General features: G+C 32.4%; 1 long non-coding RNA gene across 2 annotated transcripts; it reads left to right on the plus strand.

Annotated features, from left to right (window-relative positions):
* The first annotated feature begins 545 nt into the window (after positions 1–545).
* LOC124942709 lies at positions 546–8,589 on the plus strand. Of its 2 annotated transcripts, XR_007099734.1 has the most exons (7): positions 546–680; positions 785–907; positions 1,754–1,797; positions 1,895–1,984; positions 2,076–2,145; positions 2,987–3,094; positions 8,401–8,589. It is a non-coding gene; the product is annotated as an uncharacterized LOC124942709 (long non-coding RNA). The 2 variants fall into 2 exon arrangements; XR_007099733.1 differs by lacking the exon at positions 8,401–8,589 and having other exon boundaries at positions 2,987–3,259.
* Positions 8,590–8,907: the final 318 nt, after the last annotated feature.

Genomic DNA, 8,907 nt, shown 5'->3' on the forward strand with positions numbered 1-8,907 from the left:
CCCGAAATTAAAACGGGACGGGGATGGTAATTGCATTCCCCGCCCCGAACCGCCCCATTATCATCCCTATATGGAATAAGAGAATGAACTCGAAATAATTCGATGCCCAACTATTAACTATTTTGACTATCTCGTTACTTGTTTCGTTTCTATCGTGGTTTTATGATCCACCCTAGAACAATCTGTATCATTTTCCATTCTTTCTTGAATTTGGTTGTTTTCTCTTAGCCAATCAATTTTTTCCTAAAATTCTATTATTTTTTTTTTGCTTACATTCCTTCTTGTTACTATCTAAAAAATTCATGAACACATTTGATCTTTTTTCTCACCTGAAGTGCTAAAACAATAAAATATATATATTTTAATTACTGCGTTAAATATGACAATTATAATTTTTCGTATAATTTTAAATCCGAATTGCTATATTTGAGACGGTTTTTCGATTTGACCGAAGATGAAACACACAATGTTTGTGACTCTTCCATACTACTGTTATATAATTTTAAATATATAATAAACATATACCATTTTATTTGGTTTTCAAATCATCTTGAATGCATTTTCTCTCTCTTATTTTTTCTAGGGTTTCAGTTCTTTCCCGTCGATATCATTTCCATGGGAAATCTTTCTCACACTTGGAATCAGAAGCAGGACTCTGATCCATAACTGAACGGCAAATAGTATGTTTTCTTCAATTTCTTTCAACTGTTAATTTTCAGATCCTGCATTAGTCTCTTCCATGTCTACTGCTTTTGCTGAATGGTTAGATTTATAATATATATAGAGTCGCTGTTGAATATGTGGAGAAACAGATGAGACTTGCCGGCTTTGTTTTGATGCTCGTGCTTGGAAGACACTGAATGATCAGATTGTTCTCTTGTCAAAGAGACGTGGTCAGTTAAAGCAGGTATGAATGAAATTGGTTTGAAATTTTCACTTCTTTTATTATGTTAGAGTTCTCATGTTTTTCCTGGTCCTTCCTGTATTAGTAAATTAGGTCATCGTCGTCGTCTTCCCTACTTAGTGCACTAGAATTGGTTCATCACTTCACTTCCTGAATTTTATCTTCCATTTCTTATGTAATGGAAATGTTTCAACCATATCTGAACCTCCGGATGTTAGAATTGGGTTCAATTTGCAATTTCTTCGAATCTTCTGTGTGTTCTGATTATTTGGCTTAGGCTTTTACGTTTGGAGCTCAGGACTTGTATTATTAGGTTTATCATTTTAATTCTTTTCAGCTGCTAGTTACATGCTTAGAATGCCGGTTGAGTTCACTGACTGTTTTCCCCCTGTGCTCGATAAACATTATAAGTCTTGTAATGTTGTTGAAAATACTTAGTGAATTTTGGCCAGTAAATATGATTTATGGTGCACACTATAACCATCTTTGTTATTTAACCAATACTTCTGAAACATGGGGAGTATATGTTCTCTGGCCACTAGTGTTTGTTGGTTGGTTCGTTTTCGAAATAAGTTTAGTATTGTGCAAGGCATACAATTTTCAGAACCTTTTGAAGTGAGGAAAACGGGGAAATAAATAACTCATGTCTTGTATGAATTATCTTATGTAGGAGAAGAAAGGAATTATAGAACTTATTGCGTTTATAGGTCTGTGAAAAATGGAGATTGTGTACCATCTTTAAGGAATAACTGATTATTATTATTTTGTCAATACATATCATAGTTTCATTCTTAAGGAAGTTTTTCTTTTCCTGGGTTCTGATTCTCGACTTATCCTACAATTTGACAGGTGCAAAGAAAAATGAAGGGATCATTCTAGTTGCTGATAGTATGGTATTTTTTTGCATGTTTCCTTATCTATGCATTTTCTATTATACTCTTTAATTTCTCAAAGATTTTATTTTCTAAGAAGTTTCTTGTTCCCAAATAGGCTGTAACCGCAATGGTCCAGCTAGCAATGCAATATATTGAAACTAAGATTGAGCTAATTAAGACCCTTAATAGCGTATCTGCTGGAAAGGTGAGCAAAAGTTTTTGCATTGATACCCTTAAAAGTACATAGATTGCTTATTCATCTGTTTCTTGTTGGTTTTTATTGTTGTATGATGCAGATATATGTTGAAATAGAGAGAGCACATTTGATTAAGAGGCTTGCAAAGATTAAGGAAGAACAAGGACAAGGTATGACATCAGAATAGAGCATTTCAGTCTGATCAAAGGCATGATAGTAGGAATTTTGTGAATTTCTCTTTTTAGTATTTCCTAACAATACAGGATGTAAAATTGTTGCTTGAAGACGTTGGTGAGTTAAAACATTCCATTTTTTTTCAAGATGAAAATGTGAGAGAACAAAAAGAAGGTTACTTAACAAATAGGCCCGAGATTCCCTGGAAAACATCCTTGTGAATAAAACAAATTAATAGTTGTACAGTATTGAGCAAAAAAAACAACGGAATTAATAACTTGTAAGCAGATTATTTATTCCAGAAGAATAATTCTGTTTTTTTTCTTCAAAATGTTAGATTTGAAAAAAAATCGTTTGATAAGTGATATCAGATAATTTTTTTTTTGTGAGTGTATTGCCCAATATCACCTTTGGATTGTAGGTCAAAAGACAAAACTGCCCTTTAAATTGTAGGTGAATAAAAATGAAGTGTATTTTTTTGTGTGTAGGTTTTAATAAAAATAATTTGATTGACTATGGGATAAGGGAATTAACTCAAAATAATTCTACATTGAACAAGGCCCAACTATTAACCATTTTGTCAACTATCTTGTTACTTGTTTCTATCGTCTTATGATCCACCATAGAACAATCTGGATCATTTTCCATTCCTTCTTGAATTTGGTTGTTTCTCCCAGCCAATCCATTTTTCCCAAAATTAATTTTTTTTTATTTACATTCCTTCTTGTTTCTATCTAGAGAAGTTCATGGACACATTTTATATTTTTTCACCTGAAATAATACCTGCTAAAAAAATGTTGTGTTGCTAACCCTCTTCCATTTTTTTTTCTTTGCCAGAGACATATGCAAGAATGCATGGAAGGTAATCCAAGTGCTAAAACAATGAAAAACATGTCAAGGGATTTTGCTGTTCTTACTATTCATTTCACAATGAGTTCCCCTAAGGTATTTTTATTTAATTGTAAATTTTTGTTATATATTTTAAATTGGAAACTTCCTCTTATTTATTTCAATTATGTTTTCTTCTATTGGGTGACATCCAATATCTTCTATTGAGTTTCCCTATTGATGATTTAATGATCATGTACTAAAATTACTTTTACTTCTTCATTCCACTTCTCCTTCGGTAACATCTACTTCGGTAACATCTACTGACATTAAACTTTTCAAGCAATAGTCACATCTTGATGTGAATCATTTTGAGCATAAATCTTATACCAAACAAGTTATTATCCATTTCTAAGAGTATTTTATCACCACTTTTTGAATAAGTGACTGATTTGATCAAATTTAGAGGAATTTGTTCTGTTAATCAACCTTGACCAAGAAAGATTTGCCCCAACATAGTTTATAAGTATCCACAAATTTATAACCTTGGTATCAGAATAGTGGTGTCAGATCAATGATAAACATTCTCTTAAAATAGTCATATATGAATAAAAATTAACATCATGATATTTTGGTTGTGGGAGTACTCGGTATGTCTCTGTCCCGATGTCAAAGGTAACCATGAAACATGTGTTATCGACACTTACTGACATGCATTGTATCTCTCCACCGACTACTGTATTACTAATCTCCTTAAAATCAGACATTGAATCTCATTGTATATACTTTGATCTCGTAGTCATTTTGTACGACAGTTAGTCTCACAACTTTGTAATCGTCGTTGCTTTTAACGAATTCGAAACCGTAATTAGAAATCTAACGATGTTTGAGTGATTAGGTATATGTACGGATTCGAAAGGAAGTTCGATAGATCTTCTTGTCGACGGATTCCACAAATAAACGACGGATAATGATAATGGAGAGGATAGACTTCGTCTATTTGTTGAATCCATCTATCGAACTTCCTTTCGAATCCGTACATAATTTTAACCAGTCTAACCTTCGCAAGATTTTTAACCACGATTTCAAATTCATTAAGAGCAGCGGCGATTATAAGGTTGTGAGACTAACTGTCGTACCAAATGACTACAAGGTTAAGGTATATACATTGAAATTAATATCCCGACCAATCTCTTGATTTTAAGGAAATTGTAATAATAAGGAAATTGATATTACAGTAGTCGGTGAAGCGATGCATTGAATGTCAGGCGTTGATAACTACACGTTTCATGATTGCCTTTGATATCGTTACAGAGACATACCGAGTACTCCCACAACCTTAATACCGTGATATTGATTTCTATTCACGTCTGACTACTTTAGGAGGATGTTTATCGTTAACCTGCTACCACTACTTTAGGAGGATGTTGTCGATTTGTGGTTATTGAATAGTGGGGTGAATCCTTCTTGGTCAAAATTGATTATATTGAATGGAAATATTCCCCTAACTTTGGTCAGGTTAGTTTCTTATTGTAATAAATTATTTTTAAACATTGATAATAATATTATAACTTAGAACTTGAGATGCTTGAAGAAATAAAGCTCTATGCCTAGGAACATTTCTCTAGATGTTATAAAGGTGAAATGGTAAAGGTTGAATTTCAATACATGATTGGTTTAATATAGTTGCAATTTTGAAGACAATTCACTTTTGTAGTTGTAAAAATATTTTAGATAATAATAATATATCTAAGAAATTTTCTAATTGCAATCTCCAATATTTTCTTATATTTCTCCTATGTACTTATTTGAAAATCAGAATAGTAATGATTTTGTTCATTGTGGGAGCATATTTGATCCGGGTTAAAGCAGAAAATATATGTAGTCAGGATTTAGAGGCACCTTAAACAGCTAATCTCATCCGGTAATTACCTCATCTCTCTTCTTTCTCTTTGATTGCAGTGTTTCTTGAGTCTGGGTGACAGTTATGAAAATTGCGCTGTAGTTGAGTGTCACAGTTTGTTAGGAACCAAATTTTGCTTATAAATATATAGTTGGAACTTCATTTTCAATATAATATAATATTATTGAATTTATTTGACTTAATAATTAACTATGATAAGTTCGGTTATATGCTATCTGATCTCCACCTCCACATACGAGCAACGTTTACATCGGATTCCAATTTGTTCGTCGAGAACAAGCAAATGCTTGTCAAGGCCGCAATTTCGTAGCGGACCACCAATAATAACCTCTTTCTCTATTGGAGTTTGATTAACCTATGAAGGATTGTGACATGTTAAAATATAAATTCAATGAATAAAACCATTGATTTACAAGAAGCTCACAATGTTATTCGTGTGTGTAGATCTAATTCCTTCAGCTGCAATTGAAAAAACCATCTCCTCAACTAACTTATCTCCTTTCGATGTCCCAATATGATTTTTCTTCTAGTGGTTTTGCATCGTAATCCTCTAAACCAAAATTTGTGGGTATTTCAGAATTTTCTTGTTCTACTTGTTCATGACAAGGATATGGAGAAAGGAGATCCATTTGGTCCCAAAGAGAATCAACATGACAAAATAATGAGTTAATGTATAAAGAAATTTCATTATAGTTATAGTCAAAAATTATCTTATTACCTTATCTACCGCTGTTTTATCAATAGCCTCTACTGTTTTATCAATAGCATCAACTGGCATGTCCTGCATTTCTTTCCAATTTTTTTCTCGATTTTCATATGAAGAAGAATCATTTTGGTCATCATCTTCTCGATCATTTTCTTCTTGATGATTATTTTTTATCGATACCATTCTCCTTATCATGATGATCGGATGAAGCACTATTTTCTTGTTCATCATCGACTCCATGCTCATAGTTTTTCTTAGTAGTTTGGGATGAGCGCAATCGATCCACCATTCTTTCAAACACTTGTGGAGGATTTTTCCTCTTTTTATAAGGCAACAAAATGTTCAACTCGGGTACCTCTTTCATTCTATCTTGTTCTTTAACTATTTTATCATCATTTCTTGGCAACTCTTCATTTTCAGAATTAGAAGAGATACATTGAATCGGATCATGTTGAGACCCAGTCGGACTCTTTCTTTTAATCTCCTTCTCTAGCTCCGAAACCAACCTCTGATCCTCCATATTCACTTCAACAACACCTTCATGATGGTAGAAAATAATAAAAACAATTTAATAAACGGTTAATTTGTTAAGTTATTTGTAAATTAGTTTTATTAACAATTAGTTTTTGTTAATAACAAATTTGTTATTTTTAATTTAGTGTTAAAACTTCTATATAAAAAGGAATATAATTAACCATCACCTCTTCTTTGAAAATTTTACATTATATTAGAGCTCCAAATTTGAAAGATCTTTGAAGTGTTTTTGTTATCACTATAACCGCTGGTGGATGACTTATTCTATTACTATTGAAGAAGAGATTTTCTAGAACGGATTTGAAAATCTTTTTTTTTGTTAAGATTGGAGTATCTACCTTATGATAAACTAATATGTATGAGATTATTTCCAATAGGTTGTTATACTATTCGTAGTGTGCAACAAATAGTTTGTTTAGAATGGTTTCTTTTCTATTATTCCTTTTGTAACTAATTCTTTGGGGAGTGTATATAAATAGGGTTCATTCCCTAAATAAAAGTAAATTAAGTTTTTTTATCATTCTTTTCACTTCATATCTCTCTAACATAATTTCTATATGGTATCAAAACTAGACGAAAGAGGAGAAAAAATCATCATTGAGAAAACGAGGGATGTACGATCGAAGTGTAAATATGAGTTTCTTCTTCTTCACAATTATGATCATCCTGTTACAAGTTTGGTGTCGGTCCAACTAGCAAAAAAAAAATTTCCACAACTGGAGTCTAGCGGTGAAGATGATATTGTGTTTGGTGTTAAGATGAATCTATCCTATATTATGGACACTTGTGCGAAGTTAGAGCAAGGAACAATTGAAATCGAGCAGTGGAATCGTGTTGATTGCATGATTAGATCCTAGATTCTTAACACAATTTCGAACTAAATTTATGAGTCCTCATCTATATCACATCGGCTATGAAGATTTGGACTGTGTTACATATGCGATATGGACAAAGCACTGATATTCTTACCTTCAATTTATAGAAGGAGATCATAATGTTGTTCAGGGTAACATGCCGTTATATGTTTATTTCTCCCAACTAAAAAAACTTTGGGATGAGTTGTATTGCCTTTCAGTTACCTATATTTGTAGGTGTGATGCATCAAAAAGAATTTTGGACAAAAATGTCGACCGATAAACTAATTCAAATCCTGATGGGATTGAATGAGATGTATATTCATGTTAGGAGACACATTTTGATACTGGATCTGTTGTCAAACATCAACAGAGCCTATTCCATTTTATTTGTTGTTGAACAACATAACGATTCCATGATGGTTAATATGATTGGATTTGACAATAGTTTAGTAAATTTGACAATGATGATCAAGGAGTCGTTCAACAAAATCCAAAGACAAATTCATTAATTTATGAAAGTTTGAAAGAAAGAAGAATAAAGACAAAATGCATTACTCTCACTATGGAAAGGATATACACAATGTTGATGGATGTTTCAAATGTTTAGGGTATACAAAGGCTCTAAGGATCTAAGGATATGACAGTGAAAGGAAATAACAATGTTAACATGGTTGATTCCTCTATTGGTGCTGGGAAGAATGTTGATGATGTACCAACTGAACTTACTATGCTTATTCACGAAGAGATTATGAAAGCACTTCAAGAAAATCAGGTTAACTTTGCTCATTATGGTGAATATGTATGCTAGTCGATTCAAATATAGGAGTTTAAACACCACAAAGAGTTCTTCTCATTCTAGGGTTTTGGTCATGGTGTGGAGTAAGAAGGTAAAACTGATCATAAATGATGTTATGCAGTGGCATGACATGGATTTTTTTTCATATGAGACATTCTTGTAACTTGTATGTTGAGTTGTCTCCGTATGATTATTGCTAAGAGAATTTGTGGGAGTTTAATATTCTTCTAAGATCTCATTTTTGGCTGAAATGTTATTCATGGTGGGATTTTTACGGATGACATATGTATGACAAAAAAGTTATATTATGATTAGTCATTGTTGTATGGAGGTTAAAATGGTGTCTCACCTTCTTTTGTATTGTTATGGAGTGACATATATTTAGAGTCCTCTTTGGAGCATGATTGAAATTAAGTTAGTAATGAATGAGTCTTTCGATAGTTGTTGGAAGGTTTTAATCTCTCCCTATTTTTTTTCTAGTGGACTTTTTGGCTAAAAAAGAATCTTTGTACTTTCAGTACTATCTTTTGAGTTTGGGTTGTGTTGACTTAACTGTTTGTTAGGGGTATTTGTAATCTATTTCCTCACGAGTTCGGGACTTTACAGGTGGTATCCTCTTGAATCTCACAGGAATAAAGTGCCACGTGGGTCACTTCTAGAGTTCTAATCGGGGGAGTCTGAGACTACGAATGAGATCGCGACGAGAATGTCGAATGACTAAGTTGGAGAGATTGTGATGTCCCACATTGGGAAATCACACTAAATATGAACTTCTTATAATAGTGAAATCAATATATTATAGATAACTTAATATGTATCTCTTGAATTTGGTTGTTGTTGTCCAATGATTTGTTTGGAAGTCTATTTTCTCACCAGTATACTCGGGTTCAATGTGTTACAATTTCATTAACCTTTAAAAAAATGACATTACCAAACTTCTAGATTAAAGGGTATCGAAAATGATGTCATAACACATAATTGAACTTAAATATAATAGGAGAAAAAAAAATTATTTTTCAAGTCCAATAAGTGTTAGCACATTATTCCCAACACCATTTATGACATCAAACTTCTGCTCTATCATTACTCATATTTACTAGTATATAATCTATC

This window comes from Impatiens glandulifera, chromosome 6 (assembly GCF_907164915.1).
Source record: "Impatiens glandulifera chromosome 6, dImpGla2.1, whole genome shotgun sequence".
Taxonomy (NCBI): domain Eukaryota; kingdom Viridiplantae; phylum Streptophyta; class Magnoliopsida; order Ericales; family Balsaminaceae; genus Impatiens; species Impatiens glandulifera.